Below are 20,384 nucleotides of genomic sequence, written 5' to 3'. Positions count from 1 at the left end.
GTTTATAATGGATTAGATGTAAGTGCAAAAAGTCTCAACTGATATTTTACATAAGTCTATACAAATGACTTTAATCATGTTAAAAATTGATTCTTTACTGGAACCAGTAGACTTTATTTTTCAAAGTCACATAGAAAAAAACAATTGATTAATTTTGTATAATTTTATATAAAGTATTGCAATTAAAAAAGGTCAGAATAGACAAAAGATCATATCAATATATAATACCAGTAAAGTAAGAACATCATCCAATATTGTTATAAAGTTCTACCCAAATCCCATTCAGACAGAGGTATGAAACTAATCAACCTATGTATAAATGCTCCCACAGAGGAGACTCTGTATGAATAATGTGTTGACAGCTATGGTGTCTTTTGAATTATTTTGAGATACTTTGGAATCAGCTTGACTTTTTGAGCTTCATTTCCCCACATAATACTTTTCCTCTACTGAGTAAAAATAAGGCTGTCTCCTCTTTGACCAAAAAGATAGACTAAATGTGGCTCTCAAAGTCAGATACACAAAGAAGTTATCTTAAACACATTATTGAAAGGTTGCTTCCATAAAATCCAGGAAAGTAAAACTAAAGTGGTTTTCTATGAATAACATACTTAAACTTGAAATACCATGAGTTTTAATGCTCTTGTTTTTAAAGATATTTGCAACTACTTTAACACTGTAGGAAAAAGAAATGATATAAGTTAATGACAGGTGGACACATGAGCACACATTTTACCTTTTAATATGGGCTCCAACAAGATTCTGCTGGATCTGGCCTGTCCTTGTAATGGGGGTCCACTTCATGCTTTGAGTATTTGCTGCTTGACCACAAGCAGCTTATTGTAAAACTTTTTCTTTTTTCCTTTTCTTCTTATTTTGCCTCTCACACTCCATATCAGCAGGATAAACAGACCAAAATTGTTCCTGTCCTGGACTAAGCTATGATGTCCTTCACTGTTCAGAAGGAAGGGAGGAAGGAAGGAAGGGAGGGAGGGAGGAACTCTATACCTGAGGTCCAGCGCAATGGGTCACTCAAGGACACCTGATGGACACTAATGATTTACATCTACTGATAATATCTGGATTCTCCACCCTTGTGTTCCTCTTCTAAAAGTCCTGTGTTACTCCAGGCAGAGAAAAATCACAGCCTCTAGGGCGGGAGTCCCAAGTTCCTCCTGTGCTAGCAAGTCAAGAAAAACTTTTTTTTCTTTTTCTCAAAACCTTGTCCTTGTTATTAGATTGGCAATGGAGATAAAGACCAAGCTTTTGATATCATCCCAACTCACTGACCACAAGTCCTGTAATTTTGTAATTTCTGCATATGTTGATGCCTTTCTGAATCTGTGTCAAGAGTTCTCCTAAAGACCCAGAGATTTTGATATGTTGTGTCTATGTTCTTATTTACCTCTAAAATTTTTAAATCTCTTCCTTGATGTTTTCTGTAACATATAGTTCATTCAGTAGCATATTGTTTAGTCTCCAGGTGATGGAGAAATTTTAATTTTTTATTTTGTCATTGATTTCCAATTTCATTCCATTATCATCTGATAAAAATGCATGGTAGTATCTCTACACCTTTGTATTTGCTAAGAGTTTCCCTGTGGCATTATATGTGGTCTATTTTAGAAAAGGATCCATGTGCTGCTGAGAAGAAAGTGTATCCTCTTGATATAGGTTGAAATATTATATATATATATATATATATATATATATATATATATATATATATATATGTCAGTTAAGTCTAAGTTATTGATTGTGTTATTGAGCTCTAGTTTCTTTATTCAACTTTTGTTTGGAAGATCTATCCATATTGAATTTGTAAAAAACAAACAAACAAACAAAAAAAAAAAACACAGCATGTTGATTTCTGCCTTTTAACCCCTGCAATGATTGATATTTCTGTAAAATAAGTATTCATAAAATTTTATGTCAGGAAGAAAAGCGTAACTTAATATGGAACATTCCAGAAATGAGATCTTCTCTGCAGGCTGTCAACAAGTATCAGGGAAAAGCCAAGAAAACCCCCTCATCCACCAACTTCCTTTCTCTGCCATCAATGCTGCATATAGGAGATTTTTCCTCCAGTGAGCTCCCCGCAATTCATTCCCCAGCTGCAATGGATGGCGCCCTTCCTGAGGGAAACAGGCTCTCTGTCCTTGAAACTGCCAAGGTGTGTTCACGTTCTCCCTGCTGGCAGCCAGGGCACAGCACAGAGTGCTCAGAGATCACTGTTGAGTTGTTCCAGGCTGCCCCCTGTTGGATCTCCACTAAATGGTTGGACGTTGATACACAGGTGTTTAATGTCACAATTTTGTAAAGTGCAGGGGGAAATGCATCAAAGCAAGTATCCCGTGTTTTAGTGACAGTAGATGGAGCTAACAGGAAATGACCTACCACGTCAAGACATAAAGGTCACTGAATTTCCTTACATCTGCAATAAACAACTCACTTTAAATCTTTAAAAAAAACCCATTTACAAAATTACTAAGAAATGGAACAGGTATAAATACAGCAAACTATGTACAAAAGTATATCCACAGAAAGCTGTGAAATATTGTGGGAAGGAAATAAAATCTAAATAAAAGAACAGATTACCTTTTTCATTATTTATAAACTGAATATTTTTAAGATGCCAATTCATCTCAACTTGGTCAATACAACATTCCAAATCAGACTTTCATTAACCTCTTTTTATAGATTTTCACCAAATAGTCAACACCTAGAATAGCCTACACAATCCTGAATAACATATTTAAAGAAATAATACCTTCTCATTCCAGTACTTATTATAAAGCCCCAAGAATTCAGAGAATGAGCATAAGGAAATGATAGTGCAACAATAAATAGAAAAGAATACAGACTTCACACACAGACTCATGTAGAAAAAGTCAAAGGAGCAATAGCAAAGAGTGCTCATTTATTTTTTTATTGATTTTTTTAAAAAAAATCAATGAAAGTGGAATGCATTACAATTCTTTTTTAAAAATTTAAATATTTATGTTTTAATGTTTTTATCGTTTTTTTAAAGAATAAATGACAGTGGAATGCATTCTTATTACATATACAGAGCAGAGCTTTTCATATCTCTGGTTTTATATAAAGTATGTTGACATCAATTTGTGTCTTCATACATGCACTTTAGATAATGACATCTATCACATTCCACCATCCTTGCTAATCTCCTTCCCCCTCCCTTTCCCTCTCACCCCTCTGCCCTAACTAGAATTCATCTATTCCTCCCATGCTCCCCCTCCCTACCCCACTAAGAGTCAGCCTCCTTATATCAGAGAAAACATTCAGCATTTGTTTTTTGGGGGATTGGCTAACTTCACTTAGCATTATCTTCTCCAATGTCATCCATTTACCTGCAAATGCCATGATTTTATTCACTTTTATTGCTGAGTAATATTCCATTGTGTATACATGCCACATTTTTTTATCCATTCCTCCACTTAAGGGCATCTAGGTTGGCTCCACAGTTTAGCTATTGTGAATTGTGCTGCTATAAACATAGATGTGGCTGTGTCCTGCAGCATGCTGTTTTTAAGTCTTTTGGGTATAGACCAAGGAGAGGCATAGGTGGGTAAAATGGTAGTTCTATTCCCAGATTTCCAAGGAATCTCCATACTGCATTCCATATTGCTGCACTGATTTACAGTCCCACCAGCAATGTATGAGTGTACCTTTTCCCCTACATCCTTGCCAACACTTATTGTTGTTTGTCTTCATAATAGCTGCCATTCTGACTGGAGTGAAATGATATCTTAGAGTAGTTTTGATTTGTATTTCTCTAATTGCTAGAGATGATGAACATTTTTTCATATATTTTTGAATTTATTGTGTATTCTCTTCTGAGAAGTGTTTGTTCAGGTTCTTGGCCCATTTGTTGATTGGGTTATTTGTTTTTTTGTTTTGTTTTTGTTTTTTTGGTGTTTAGCTTTTTGAGTTCTTTATATACCCAAGAGATTAGTGCTCTATCTGATGTATAAGGGGTAAAAATTTGTTCCAAGGATGTAGGCTCTCTGTTCACCTTACAGATTGTTTCTTTTGCTGATAAGAAACGTTTTAGTAGCTACACTAATGAAGAGAAGGAGAGAGAAAACTCAAATATCCAGCATACGTGATGAAAAAGGTAATATCACAGAAGATACTACAGAAATACCAAGGATAGTTAGAAATTATTTTGAAAACTTATACTCCAATAAAATATAAGACATTAAAGGCATTGACGAATTTCTTAACTCATGCAATTTGCCCAGATTGAATCAGGAAGATATACACAATTTAAACAGACCAAGTGATACACAATTTAAACAGACCAGGAGATGAAATAGAAGACACCATCAGAAGCTTACCAACCAAGAAAAATCCAGGAAAGGATAGATACACAGCTGAGTTCTACAAGATCTTTAAAGAAGAACTAATACCAATACTCTACAATTTATTTTAGGAAATAGAAAAAGAGTAGCACTTCCAAACTCATTCTATGAGGCCAATATCACCCTGATCCCCAAACCAGACAAAGACACATCAAGGAAAGAAAACTTCAGACCAATATCTCTAATGAACATAGATGCAAAAATTCTCAATAAAATTCTGGCAAATTGAATACAAAAACATATCAACAGGATTGTACACCTGATCAAGTGGGATTTATCCCAGGGATGCAAGGTTGGTTCAACATAAGGAAATCAATAAATGTAATTCATCACATCAATAGACTCAAAGATAAGAATCATATGATCATCTAAATAGATGCAGAAAAAAGTATTTGACAAAATACAGCACCCTTTATGTTCAAAACACTAGAAAAACTAGGGAAAGCAGGAGCATATCTCATCATCATAAAGACTATCTATGCTAAGCCTCAGGCCAACATCATTCTAAATAGAGAATAATTAAAGACATTCCCTCTAAAAACTGGAACAAGACAGGGATGCCCTCTTTCACCACTTCTATTCAACATAGATCTTGAATCACTGGCCAGAGTGATTAGACAGATGAAAGAAATCAAAGGGATATGTATAGGAAAAGAAGAATTTTAATTAGCACTATTTTCTGACAATATGACTCTATACCTAGAAGACCCCAAAACTCCACCAGAAAACATCTAGGACCAGTAAAAGAATTCAGCAAAGTAGCAGGATATAAAATCAACACCCATAAATCAAAGGCATTTCTGTATATCAGTGACAAATCCTCTGAGAAGGAACTGAGGAAAACTACCTTATTTACAATAACCTCAAAAAACAAAAACATACTTGAGAATCAACTTAACGAAAGAGGTGAAAGATCTATACAATGAAAAATGCAGAATCCTCAACAAAGAAATCAAAGAAGACCTTAGAAGACAGAAAGATCTACCTTCTCTTGGATAGACAGAATTAATATTATCAAAATGACCATACTACCAAAAGCACTATACAGATTTAATGCAATTCTGATCAAAATCCAAATGGCATTCCTCATAGAAATAGAAAAAGCACCATTTGACCTAGCTATCCCTCTCCTCGGTCTATACCCAAAGGAGTTAAAAACACCATGAAGTCTTGAAATTCATCTGGAAAAATAAGAGACCCAGAATAGCTAAAGCAACCCTAAGCAGGAAGAGTGAAGCACATGGCATCACTATACCAGACTTTAAACAATACTACAGAGCAATAGTAACAAAAACAGCATGGTATTTGCAGCAAAACAGACTGGTAGACCAATGTACAGAATAGAGGACACAGGGACTAACCCACAAAACTACAATTATCTTATATTAGACAAAGGTGCTGAAAACATGCACTGGTGAAAAGATAGCCTCTTCAATAAATGGTGCTGGAAAAATGGAAATCCATATACAACAAAATGAAATCAAACCCCTATCTCTCACCATGCACAAAACTCAATTGAAAATGGATCAAGGATTTAGCAATACAACCAGAGACTCTGTGTCTACAAGAAGAGAAAGTAGGCCCTAATCTCCATCATGTGGGATTAGAACCCAACTTCCTTAACAAGACTCCTGTGGTGCAAGAATTAAAATCAAGAATCAATAAATGGGATGGACACAAACTAGGGTGTATAAAGAACTCAAAAAGGTAAGCACTAAAAAAACAAATAACCCAATCAACAAATGGGCCAAGGACTGAAAAGAACTTTCTCAGAAGATGATATACAATCAGTCAACAAATATCTAAAAAAATGTTAATCATCACTAGCAATTAGAGAAGTGCAAATCAAAACCACTCTAAGATTTCATCTCACTCCAGTCAGAATAGCAGCTATTATTCACACAAACAACAATAAGTGTTGGTGAGGATGTGGGGAAAAAGGTACACTCATACACTGCTGGTGGGACTGCAAATTGGTGCAGCCAATATGGAAAGCAGTATGGAGATTTCTTGGAAAATTGGGAGTGGAACCACCATTTGACCTAGCTATCCCTCTCCTCGGTCTATACCCAAAGGACTTAAAAAGAGCATACTACACAGCCACATCAATGTTTATAGCAGCGCAATTCACAATAGCTAAATTGTGGAGCCAACATAAATGCCCTTCAGTAGCTGAATGGATAAAAAAATGTGGCATATATACACAATGGAATATTACTCAACAATAAAAGAGAACAAAATCATGGCATCTGCAGGAAAATGCATGGAGTTAGAGAAAATAATGCTAACTGACGTTAGTCAATCCCTCAAACCAAATGCCGAATATTTTCTCTGATATAAGGAGGCTGATTCATAGTAGGATAAGGATGGGAGGAATAGACGAACTCTAGATAGGGGCCAGCAGTTGGAAGGGAAGGGAGGGGGCATGGGGTTATAAATGATGGTGGAATGTGATGTTCATTATTATCCAAAGTACAGGTATGAAGACATGAATTGGTATGAATATACTATGTATACAATTAGAGATATGAAAAATTGTGCTCTATATATTTAATAAGAATTGTAATGCATTCTGTTATCATATATAAATAAAAAATAAATCAAATAAAATATGATAAAATAAATATTTGTGAAAGTTATCTGCTTTCTATGCAGATTTTTTAAGAGCTTAAGAAATTATTTTTGTTTATGATCTTTACTTTAGAAAAAAGTGGGCCAAATAATTTTGCTTTCATCAAAAGTATCAATTTGACAATGTAAGATTAAAAAAAAAACTGCTGAAGTTTGTAGAAATATGTGCTTGGGAATTTCTTTTTGATTATTGAAATTCCGATGAACTTTCCACAATTCTACTTTTAAATTGTTTCTAAGTGTTATTAGATGTGACAGTAGAACCACCTCATCTACAAAATAAAACAATATTCACGCAGGTAGTTATCTTTAAACACAGATAAAGTATTGCTGGATTTTAGAAGGTTATCTGAGCCACTGATAGAGATTTCTAAATATTCACAATTTGGACATGATGGTAGTAATAATAGGATTTTAAATATACATTTTAATGATTCTTAAAAGGACACACAGGCTTTAAATGAAATAGTAAACCTTCATGGTTAACTTTAAATTAGTCTCTCTTCAAACGGAGAAAAAAAATAATACAGGGTAAAGAATCTCCAGACTGACATACAACTTGTTTGGATATAAAAACTTGTCACAATAAAATCCTGCTATGCTCTCAGAAATAGCAAAATAAGATTCTCTAAATAATAATAATTACTTGAAAGAAAATTAGGATAATATAGCAAGAACACCCTATATGTTGTCTAACAATATGACAAATTCAGTAGCAACCACAAAGAACCAATATAACTTCTGGTGCCAAGGAACCAGATGGTACTGCTGGAAAGAATTATAGTCATGGGCTTCTAACCTAATTTTTTCCAAGAGAGGACAAAGTGGAAGAAGAGTGGAAGGTTCAGTGTGATGGGGATAAGTCAATCACCACCAACCCAGTATATAACAAATTCTAAATATCATGCCAGTGAATGTTTAAATGTTTAAATAGTTCTAACATTAGTTGGCAATGATAAAATAATATGTAGTAAATAGTAAAATATAATCACAGTTTTTCATCATAAGGCTGGCAATAGTATATTGATAATTAATTCAAATGCATATGATCTACCTGCAATAAATAGTAAAGCATTTTTGTATAACTGTTGTGGAAGGGAAAAAATAAATCTTTTTTTTTCCTGATTTTTCCCTTTTGCTTTATATTCAGTGACAGCATCTGTTAAAAATGTATATTTTCCAAAAGGAAAATTATGACCAGATAATGGTTGCATATGATGGCTTGCTTCACAACTACATATTTGACTTGCATACTTTACAAAGAATACTTTGTTCATGTTTTTGTTCAGAAAAAAATATTTTCCATTTTGTGCCATCTAAGGAATGTTAAAGAAACAGCAACATGTCAAGACATATTCAAAGTCAAATCATATGGTAAAGATAGCGTACATTGTTAATTTGTACAATTGTGAAAAATGTAGTATCTGCTTTAGTCATGCTTTAAAAATGTAAGGCAGCTACACATTTAGCAGTAACTGGCAAAGCTTATGCTGAGGAAATTTGTTTTTTCTTTCATTACCATCTTCCTTCGGCCTTCTATCACTGATGAATAAATACAGATGTTCTGCATTATTCTAGCTTTAGGAGGTCAGGTACTAGAATAAGAAAATTAAGAATATAAAGATATTAGAGAAAATTCAGATTGTTAATTTTTCAAATCTTAAGAGTATATAAGAATATGTAATTTTACAATATAAACATGTACAGATGCACTTAATAATACAGCAATTACACTGACAGATGGCCTTTGGATTTTGTCTCAAAGATCAATCAGTGACAGGCCAATTAGATTTCATTAATAAATACACTTGATATGGCAAAACATTTTCTGCTGAATTAGTTTTTTTTTTGCTCTTAAGTACAAGAGCAAAGATTGGATTATTAGCCTCCTAGAAAAGTATTAGTGAAATCATAGGTACACACTAATTTAATCAATGTTATCTGAAACCTTTCTAATACCTTTCTCTAGCTTGGTATAGAAGGATAGGGAACACACTGTTAACATGAGTTGCTGATGCTGTACTTGAATCCCTATTGTGGGCAATGACAGCCACAATGATAAAAAAAAAAAATTAATCTAAGAAGATGGGCTTTACCCAAACCACACCTAAGTCACTTTTCCTTATTTAACAAAAATTTTGTATGGGTTTAAATAGCTTGTCTACAAGCTTGTAAAATATAAAATGCACATCAGTGTTTGAACTTCTTAGGACACATTCCTCCATAATAATTTTGCACTAAATAGCTGTTCAACCTTCATATTTCTGTTCTTAATAACAAACTAATGATACTTTTATCACCTCATAGGAATACAATTAATTCCCAGAAATACTGTACAGGTCCATAGGTTTCTATCCATAAAGATTCATAAAAATATGCTAAATATATTTTGTGTTAAATAATATTGCATTTAATCATATCATAGCTATTTACATTTATAACTAATATATAACTATTAACATTTATAACTAACATATATTTTCAAATAAAAATCAGATAAAAGAGAGTACAGGATTTAAAATAATGTTAATAGAGAAGAAATAATTTATGATAACAAGATACCCTATTAATAAAGTTTAAGAATAGTAAAACAGCAATAAATATATTGGGGAACAATTTTAAACTAAAAGAGCTATTATTATGTAAAACCCAAATATTGTTCATGTAAAGAAAAATGCTTACCTCTCATACACTTTTATCATCAAAAGGAAAACTGCAGATATCAGTATTATTCAACCAAAGAATGAAGTCACTCTGAATTTCAAGATAATTCACATTTTTATCTCATTATTACATTTCTAACAAAATATCCAGTTGATGGCTTTCAGGTTTACTTTGGTCAAATTCTCACACTATTATTTCATTATTTTCCTATCATCTGACAGAAATAGGAAGCCAAATACAATTTATCCAAATAAAAATATCACTGAAATTTAACATAGGCCATGACACACATGAATCACCACAAGAAAGTGGTTAAAGTAAAAAACTGAATGTTCAATTGTAAAAAGATCACAATGTTATTAACTCATCTTTTAGCTACTTACATTCTGAAATGTAAATAGCTATGATATGATTAAATGCAATATTATTTAACACAACTTACATTACCTACATTCAAACATCTTGTGACATCATAATAGATAAGAGCTAAGACTGGATATGTCCTATGTGCCAAGACCTTCCTTATCCTTACTACAATTTTATGAGATACTATAATTGTTCCTATTTTTATAAATTAAGAAATTAAGGCTTACAGAGAAAATACTTTTTCCAAAATCACAATGTCAAATCTAGATTTGACAACCCCAAAAAATGAAATAGGTGTTAATTTATCCAACTTATGCATAAGAAAAAGAAGGCTCAGAGAATTTGAGTCTTAACCAAAAGTGCATAGTATGATCTGGAACCCAGGCACACAGCAATTCATCTTTCCCTTTCCTCCCCTGCCTTTCCTCCTCTCCAGGCCCCCATCTCCGCCTCGGGCCAGGGGGGTACCAACCGCCACCCTGAGTTCCTTAGAGAAGAGCCTTACTACTTACCTCCTGCAAGCGGCGCTTTGTGGAGATGCCCTGGGCTCACAACTCTATCGAGAGCAGCGGCTACAGCACCGAGTGCTCCGCATAAGCCAGCTATTTGGCGCCTGTCTCCTAGCTCCCCGTGCGCCACAGCTGCTCCTGCAGTTCTGGCTCTTTGATGCACAGTCTGAAAAACCTAGACCTGAGCCAGGTAGCCACCATTAGCAATGACCTCAAGTCCATCCGCACTCAGGAGAAGGCGCAGCTCTAGGACCTCAACGACCACTTTGCCAGCTTCCTCGAGCGGGTGCAAGAGCTGGAGCAGAACAAGGTGCTGAAAGCGGAGCTGCTGGTGCTGTGCCAGAAGCACTCTAAGCCGTCCCGCTTCCAGGCGCTGTAGGAGCAGGAGATACACAACTTGCGCCTGGCAGCGGAAGACTGCTACCACGGAGAAGCAGGCTCACCAGGGAAAACGCGAAAGGCTGGGGAAGACTGCGCAACCTTGCAAGAGCACTATGAAAAGGAGGTGCTGGGACCAAAGGCTGGCTGATGCGGGCGCGCAAAGGCGCAGATGAGGCGGCGATGGCCCTCGCCTCGCTGATCTCGAAAAGCCTATCACCAGCCTGATGGACGAAATTGCTTTTCTGAAAAAAAGTGCAAGAAGAGGAGATCGCAGAGTTGCAGATGCAGATTCAGTAAGCACAGATCTCACTGGAGATGGACGTGTCCTCCAAGCCCGACCTCTCCGCAGTGCTCAAGGACATTCGCAGGCAATATGAGAAGCTGGCCTCCAAGAACATGCAAAATGCCCAAGAGTGCAAGAGCCAGTTCACCATGCTGCCTGAGAGCACAGCCAAGAGCACCCACGCAGTGCACGCCACTACGAAAGAGGTGACAAGAGGCGACGAGAGCTGTCGCTTGCTCAAGGCCAAGACCCTGGAGATTGAAGCGTGCTGGGCTATGGACAAATCCCTTTTGAAGCAGCTGCAGGAGCTAGAGGACAAGCAGAACGCCGACATCAGTGCTATGCAGGACACAATCAACAAAGTAGAAAATGAACTGAGAACCACAAAGAGCGAAATGGCACCTTACCTAAAAGAATACCCAGACTCCTCCACGTGAAGATGGCTTTGGATATCAAGATTGCAGTTTAGAGTAATCTCTTGGAAGGCAGAGACCCGGCTCAGTTTCACCTGCGTGGGCAACTCACCAGTAGCTACTCCCAAAGCTCCCAGCTCTTTAGCTGATCTACCTATGGAAAAGGAAGTCTGCAGACCGGCTCCTACTTGATGTCTGCCCGCTTCTTCCCCCTCTTAGCTACACCAGCCACGTCCAGGAAGAACAGATAGAGCTGGAGGAGACCATGGAGGCTGCCAAAGCCTAGGAAGCCAAGGACAAGCCACTCTCTGAAGGGGAAGCTGAAGAGGAGGAGAAGGAGAGGCAGAGGAAGAGGAGGGAGCCTGAGAGGAAGAAACTGCCAAGAAAGAATTGAAGAAGCAAAAGAGGAAGAAGAAGGAGGAGGTGAAGGTGAAGAAGAAGAAACCAAAGGAGCCGAAGAGGATGAGAAGAAAGATGAAAGTGCTGGGGAGGAACAAGCAACTAAGAAGAAAGATCCATCGAGCACCCTTTCCTTAATTATTCCAGGAAAAATTCTCCTGAAATCAGGTCAACCTCATCACAAACAAACCAGTGGAGTTCCAGACCTTATATAAATTAAGAAGTCAATATATGTATAATTCTAAGATGACTTCGATTGGACATTTAATGTTGTGCTATGAATTTTCTCCTTACACAGAGTATCCTTTGGCTTGCCAAGTGGCTTTCTGGCTTGCTGCTAGCCTGTGCATGGTCCACGCTTATGAGTTCAGGATCTATGGCAATGTGAATCATTCAGAGGTTTACCATAAAAACACAACATGAATGAATGAATTCACTAATGTCAAGGTCAGACTTCATGGAAAAATAGTCGTTTGAACCTATGGTAGTTAGAAATTAAAGACCTTTATGTGCAACAAATAGTAAATAAAGTTACATTGAATGACACATTTCTTGTTGTGGTTGTTGACATAATTAAGATATCTCAATGATGGCATGATATAAACCATAAACAAGTGCCTCAGTCCGGCTGCAGCAAAATAACCAGGGGGTGACGAATAACTTCTGTATGTTGATACAGCAGGAGTGAGAGCCTTTATTGCAGGACAGGAGCAGTATTTATACATTACACACAGCTTATCTAATTAGCATAAACTAGATACATCAGTCAACCAATAAGGAATCTCCACACTTAATGGCTCCCTGGTGTTCCTTCACAAACCACTCCCTCTGGCATTTTGCCAGGCACCATCCAGACTTGTTTACAGACCCTAACATTTCCCCCTTTTGTTTGATTTAAATAACAACCATAGTGGTTTTTACACAAACACCATAAATAATCTGCTACAAGCAGAAGGGGAGGATACAAAATGTCACAATACCAAGCAAATTGATGGCTCCATGCAAGAAGCCCTTGGAAAAATTATACCAGCAATGACACCGTTAGCAAAGATACCGAGTTACAATTTGTTGTAGATTACAGTTTGTTGTCTCAGTCCAGGTAAAGCAGTGTCTCAATAGATTAACTCACAGTCCAGGTAAATCACAGTCCAGGTAAGTTCTGCAGGCAGCTAGCTTAAATCATAGTCCAGGTAAGTTCTGCAGGCAGCTAGCTTGATTCGAAGTCTCCTCCGTTCCTCAGCCGAAGTCTCGTCCGGTTTTCAGCAACACTGGAAATTCTTCCACCTTGGTCTTCACCGGCACTGGGATGAAGGCAGGAACTCCGGATGGCTAAAGAAAATCCTGTAGTATTCCAGCAGGCGCTAAGAAAACAACTTTCTGAACAATTTAGTACATTATCTCAAGGTTTTTTACATTTGAAATAAGCCTTAATAGTGCTCATTACTCATTAGCTTCCAGGTGTGGGAGAACCATTGTAGTTACTGGCTTTGGAAATGATCAAACATCAGGGATGCTGGTAGCGTCTTTTGCTGGTTGTAGCGTCCTGGGCAGCCCCAGATGGCCCTGGGGAGAGTTCTGGTCTCAAACTGCTTCCGGGCACAGGTTTGGATTTGGGCTCTCGCAGTGGCATCCCGCTCCCCGGGCTGGGGGCAGGGAAGAGCCGGTTGCCGCTGCTTGGAAAGCCCTTGCTGCGCCATGACCAGCTCGTGCACGTGGCAGCCGCCACCGCACCGATTGATGCACCCTCCAGTAATGAAAAGTATTTAGTAATAGCCTTTCACTGCAACTTCTTTCCTGATAATCTTTCTTCTTCTGAACTTTCTTTTTCTTTCTGACTAGAGTTCCTGGGCTTCCATCAACACATGCCCTAACTATTCTTGGTTCCACTGGAGTGCCTCCTTCCCTTAGTAATTTACTTCTCACCCCTTCCATATTTTCATCATAAAGACAATACAATACACTGAGACAAAACAAGACACAAACATACTGTATCAATCTTCTCCATTTTCTCGAAATGGCCATTTTTCCTCTCGCCCTATCTGCCTAGGGACCAGCAGATTGCTCCCGTCCTATCTATGGACCGGCAGCTTTTTTTTTCATCACTTACCCCCGAGTGTCCCGGGGCTCCCCATAATGGGCCACCATCTGCCGCAGTCCGGCTGCAGCAAAATAACCAGGGGGGGTGACGAGCAACTTGTGTACCTTGATACAGCAGGAGTGGGAGCCGTTTATTGCAGGACAGGAGCAGTATTTATACATTACACACAGCTTATCTAATTAGCATAAACTAGATACATCAGTCAACCAATAAGGAATCTCCACACTTAATGACTCGCTGGTGTTCCTTCACAAACCAATCCCTCTGGCATTTTGCCAGGCACCATCCAGACTTGTTTACAGACCCTAACAAACAAGTGGACTATTGATCTATAATATCTTTTGTGTAAAATCAAAATTTAAACAACTAAAATATTTTTTCTTCTTTAATTGGAAATTCTTAGTGCTATAATAAAATCTTTTCTCTCAAAAATTTTATTGGTACTAAACACGAGTAAGTAAGAGTCCATAAGTAACAATATACTTTGCCCCATATGTGTACCATATTATGTGAAGAATGGTTCCTAGGAGACAATTCTGAAAATATGTGACAAGTAGATCTTTCATTGTAAACTAGTATGTAATAACACAATATGGGTAGAATAGGAATTCTACATGTTTGTCATTATTAACATTTTTCATCTGATTATCATGGTCAGAAGTTGAAATCTGAGCATGTGATATAGTCAAGAGGAATAATTTTTTAAATTGGCATGTAATTTAGGGAGAAGAAAGAATACCAAAGGTCATTTGCCACTGGAAATATGTTGCCTGAAATCCTGAGCTCATGATTCAGTGTGGTGTTAGCTTCCTTCTATTGCCTCAAATAGACAATATTTAATGCCACACAGTTTTAAACCCTTTACAAACTACAGATACCAATAATGAAATTGTTATCAGTCACTTAGAGGGGAGATAATGTATTTGTATGTTACATTGGCATTGTTCTGCGTGTCTTAATTGGGAAATTCTTAGATTCCAGTGGTTGGAAGTTTCATTGAATGTACATCCCATCTGTCAACATGCACCTTAAGTTTATGAAGACTCTTGCACTTCCATTTGATGTGGAATAGAGATGAAATTTATTGACTATTTTCTGCTCTGCTTCTGAGCAATTGCTTTGTTAGCCAATTTTGCTCAATATCTGTTTTTTAGGCCTTTAAAGGTTATGGATTTCACTTGAAACCAAAGTGGTCTACATTTAAAGTTATTTGATTTCTTTGCACTGTATCTAGTCAAACATATGTGACTAAGCAAATAGGTAAAATATTTCTTTTTCTATCATGATATGGATGGTACCAAGAAGGCTCTCGGCATTTCAGCCTGGATAAAGATTAGGAGTCTCCTCAGAAACCAAGCTCTTCCTATTGATGCTGATGGGATGATGCATGTGGTAATTCTCAGACAGATGCAAAATACATGTTAAACAATTAGCCAAATGGAAACTGCTGGTTGGTTTGAGGAACACTTGGTTGAAGTAAGTCCATTGTCCATCTCTCTCTTGTGTGCCATAATAAAATATTGAAAAACCTAAAAAAAATAAAAGATCTGGAACCTGGAATTCCCATTTTTCCCTACTCACACACACAAAAAAATGTAGATAAAACATTAAGGTAAGGATCAATGACCAGTGGCATGGGGTCCTTAGTATGTATCTGTACATTCCATCCTTCGTTATCTGAGCCCCAGATCTCCTAAAAAATTAGGGTTAAGCATTCTCTTTCACATATCTCCAAATGAGTGTGCATCAAATGAATTGAGAGGCAACTTGATATAGCTAATACATTCATGGACTCTTCCCAAGATATCCCAGAGAGAGGTATTTGTCTGTTTATGCACAGAGTCCTTGCCTGACCCAATGTGAAACACAGAATAACCTTGGGGCCCCCAAAATTTGTTGAAGATTCAAAATAAACCTTCAGAATAAAAATGTTAAATTATAGATAGAGTTCATAAAAGTCATACAGAAAATGAGAGAAGTTACTTCCAGCTCAGCTGAATAGGCAAACTTTAAAGAAAGTATGGAATGAATTAATATAATTTGGATATGGAGAAGGCCTAAGGGTATGCTGGGGTGTATGTTTGCTTATGTGTATGTGTGAATAATTTTTAATTTATAGTGTAAATTTTGCACAAGGGAGACTGAATACAGCAAGGGATACTAATCGGGCTATAAATAGGTTTATAAAAGAAAAAAGTGGGTAAATAAATCATTTAGAAAGTTATAATCCAAATTCAGCATTCAGGGTGAACCAAAGTGGTAGCAGAGACAATAAGGACAATAATCCTCCCCTGCCTAGCCTGATTCACACGGAGGATCCTTGTAGAAACCAATCATTCATGTAATGATAATCATATCAACTGCTTTGTGAAGGATCAGAGATGATATACGTTTAAGGAGGTATTTTTTAAAGAGTTGAGCCACCAAACATATAGGCTAGCCCTTTTCAAAAAAGCCCATCATTACCCTCTAAAAAGCAGCCCCTTACATTTTCATCTTTCTTATCTACCAAACCTAGTTTCATCAGTGTAAGAGAGAAAGGTAATTCCAGACCAATAAGTCTTCCGTGGAGAGTGCTCTGCCTTGGGCAGCTATCACCAAAGGTTCTGTTTTGTAAATTAATTGAGGCTGTGTTTGCAACATGGTGGTTACAAGGCATACTTGATATTTCAAAGAAATTTAGAGATAGAATGAATGCTCAATCAGTTAATTAACAATGATAAGACACAGCAAACAAACAAAATACAGAAAGTCTAAGGAAGTTATAGAACAGCATAAACTCATATACCAGTATCTTTACCTAGGATGAATTCAAGACAGAAATGACTCAAAATATTGCCAGCATTTCTTTTTCTATTGATTTTTTTTGTTTTCATTTTCAATCACACTAGGGAATTTAAAGACTGCAGAGTCTGCAACACAAGAGATTTTTCTAACAGTCTTACTTGTTATGTATACATTTAGCAAAGGACACCTCGTTTTTAAAGGAATATCTTCATTGGATAGTTTTGTGTTTTTTTCACCTATTTCCTTTTATTTTATTTTTTTTTATTTTTTTTATTGGTTGTTCAAAACATTATAAAGCTCTTGACATATCATATTTCATACATTAGATTCAAGTTGGTTATGAACTCCCAATTTTACCCCAAATACAGATTGCAGAATCACATTGGTTACACATCCACATTTTTACATAATGCTCTATTAGTAACTGTTGTATTCTGCTACCTTTCCTATCCTCTACCATCCCCCCTCCCTCCCCTCCCATCTTCTCTCTCTACCCCATCCACTGTAATTCATATCTCTCCTTGTTTATTTTCCCATTCCCCTCACAACCTCTTATATGTAATTTTGTATAACAATGAGGGTCTCCCTCCATTACCATGTAATTTCCCTTTTCTCTCCCTTTCCATCCCACCTCATGTATCTGTTTAATGTTAATCTTTTCTTCCTGCTCTTCCTCCCTGCTCTGTTCTTAGTTGCTCTCATTATATCAAAGAAGACATTTGGTATGTGTTTTTTAGGGATTGGCTAGCTTCACAAAGCATAATTTGCTCTAGTGCCATCCATTTCCCTGCAAATTCCATGATTTTGTCATTTTTTAGTGCTGCGTAATACTCCATGGTGTATAAATGCCACATTTTTTTTATCCATTCATCTATTGAAGGGCATCTGGGTTGGTTCCACAGTCTAGCAATTGTGAATTGTGCTGCTATGAACATCGATGTAGCAGTATCCCTGTAGTACGCTCTTTTAAGGTCTTCAGGGAAAAGTCCAAGAAGGGCAATAGCTGGGTCAAATGGTGGTTCCATTCCCAGCTTTCCCAGGAATCTCCATACTGCTTTCCAGATTGGCCGCACCAGTTTGCAGTCCCACCAGCAATGTACAAGAGTACCCTTTTCCCCACATCCTCTCCAGCACTTGTTGTTGTTTGACTTCATAATGGCTGCCAATCTTACTGGAGTGAGATGGTATCTTAGGGTGGTTTTGATTTGCATTTCTCTGACTGCTAGAGATGGTGAGCATTTTTTCATGTACTTGTTGATTGATTGTATGTCCTCCTCTGAGAAGTGTCTGTTCAGGTCTTTGGCCCATTTGTTGATTGGGTTATTTGTTTTCTTATTGTTTAATTTTTTGAGTTCTTTGTATACTCTGGATATTAGGGCTCTATCTGAAGTGTGAGGAGTAAAAATTTGTTCCCATGATGTAGGCTCCCTATTTACCTCTTTTATTGTTTCTCTTGCTGAGAGAAAACTTTTCAGTTTAAGTAAGTCCCATTTGTTGATTTTTGTTATCAACTTTTGTGCTATGGGTGTCCTATTAAGGAATTTGGAGCCCGACCCTACAATATGTAGATCGGAGCCAACTTTTTCTTCTATCTGACGCAGAGTCTCTGATTTGATATCTAGCTCCTTGATCCACTTTGAGTTAACTTTTGTGCATGGCGAGAGGAGGGGATTCAGTTTCATTTTATTGCATATGGATTTCCAGTTTTCCCAGCACCATTTGTTGAAGATGCTATCCTCCCTCCATTGCATGCTTTTAGCTCCTTTATCAAATATAAGATAGTTGTAGCTTTGTGGATTAGTCTCTGTGTCCTCTATTCTGTACCATTGGTCCACCCGCCTGTTTTGGTACGAGTACCATGCTGTTTTGGTTACTATTGCTCTGTAATATAGTTTTAAGTCTGGTATCGCTACACCGCCTGATTCGCACTTCCTGCTTAGAATTGCTTTTGCTATTCTGGGTCTTTTATTTTTCCATATGAATTTCATGATTGCTTTATCCATTTCTACAAGAAATGCCGTTGGGATTTTGATTGGCATTGCATTAAACCTATAGAGAACTTTTGGTAATATCGCCATTTTCATGATGTTAGTTCTGCCTATCCATGAACAGGGTATATTTTTCCATCTTCTAAGATCTTCTTCTACTTCTCTTTTTAGGGTTTTGTAGTTTTCATTATATAAATCTTTCACCTTTTTTGTTAGGTTGATTCCCAAGTATTTTATTTTTTTTGAGGATATTGTGAATGGAGTGTTTTTCCTCATTTCCGTTTCAGAAGTTTTGTCGCTGATATACAGAAATGCCTTTGATTTATGCGTGTTGATTTTATATCCTGCCACTTGCTGAATTCATTTATTAGTTCTAGTAGTTTTTTTGTAGACCCTTTTGGGTCTTCTAGGTTTAGAATCATGTCATCTGCAAATAGTGATAATTTAAGTTCTTCCTTTCCTATTTTTATACCTTTAATTTCTTTCGTCTGTCTAATTGCTCTGGCCAGTGTTTCGAGAACTATATTGAATAGAAGTGGTGATAGAGGGCATCCCTGTCTTGTTCCAGATTTTAGAGGGAATGCCTTCAATTTTTCTCCATTGAGAATGATGCTAGCCTGAGGCTTAGCATAGATAGCTTTTACAATGTCGAGGTAAGTTCCTGTTATCCCTAGTTTTTCTAATGTTTTGAACATAAAGGGATGCTGTACTTTGTCGAATGCTTTTTCTGCGTCTATTGAGATGATCATATGGTTCTTATTTTTAAGTCTATTGATGTGGTGAATAACATTTATTGATTTCCGTATATTGAACCATCCTTGCATCCCAGGGATGAATCCTACTTGATCATGGTGCACAATTTTTTTGATGTGCCTTTGTATCCGATTCGCCAGAATTTTATTGAGGATTTTTGCATCTAGGTTCATCAGAGATATTGGTCTGTAGTTTTCTTTCTTTGAGGTGTCTTTGTCTGGTTTTGGAATCAGGGTGATGTTGGCCTCATAGAATGAATTTGGCAGAGCTCCTTCTTTTTCTATTTCCTGAAATAACTTGAAAAGTATTGGTATTAATTCTTCCTTAAAGGTTTTGTAAAACTCCGCTGTATACCCATCCGGTCCTGGGCTTTTCTTGGTTGGAAGTCTTTTGATTGCTTCTTCTATTTCATCTATTGTTATTGGTCTGTTTAAGTTGTGAGTATCCTCCTGACTCAGTCTGGGCAAATCATATGACTTAAGGAATTTATCAATGTCTTCACTATCTTCTATTTTATTGGAATATAGGTTTTCAAAATAATTTCTAATTGTCTTCTTTATTTCTGTAGTGTCTGTTGTGATATTGCCTTTTTCATCCCGTATGTTAGTGATTTGAGTTCTCTCTCTTCTTCTCTTCGTTAGCATGGCTAAGGGTCTGTCGATCTTATTTATTTTTTCAAAGAACCAACTTTTAGTTTTGTTAATTTTTTCAATAGTTTCTTTTGTTTCAA

The 20,384-nt window shown here is 36.8% G+C and overlaps 1 pseudogene; it reads left to right on the top strand.

The window, feature by feature from the left end:
- LOC124098722 (neurofilament light polypeptide-like) overlaps nucleotides 1–12,451 on the top strand; it is a 30,946-nt pseudogene extending 18,495 nt beyond the window's left edge.
- Nucleotides 12,452–20,384: the final 7,933 nt, after the last annotated feature.

This window comes from Marmota monax, unplaced genomic scaffold (genome assembly GCF_021218885.2).
Source record: "Marmota monax isolate L192 unplaced genomic scaffold, Marmota_monax_Labrador192_F-V1.1 WCK01_AAM20220418_F8-fsc00878, whole genome shotgun sequence".
NCBI lineage: Eukaryota > Metazoa > Chordata > Mammalia > Rodentia > Sciuridae > Marmota > Marmota monax.
The sequence above is the reverse complement of the archived record's forward strand: the minus strand, read 5'-3'. Positions and strand labels throughout refer to the sequence as shown.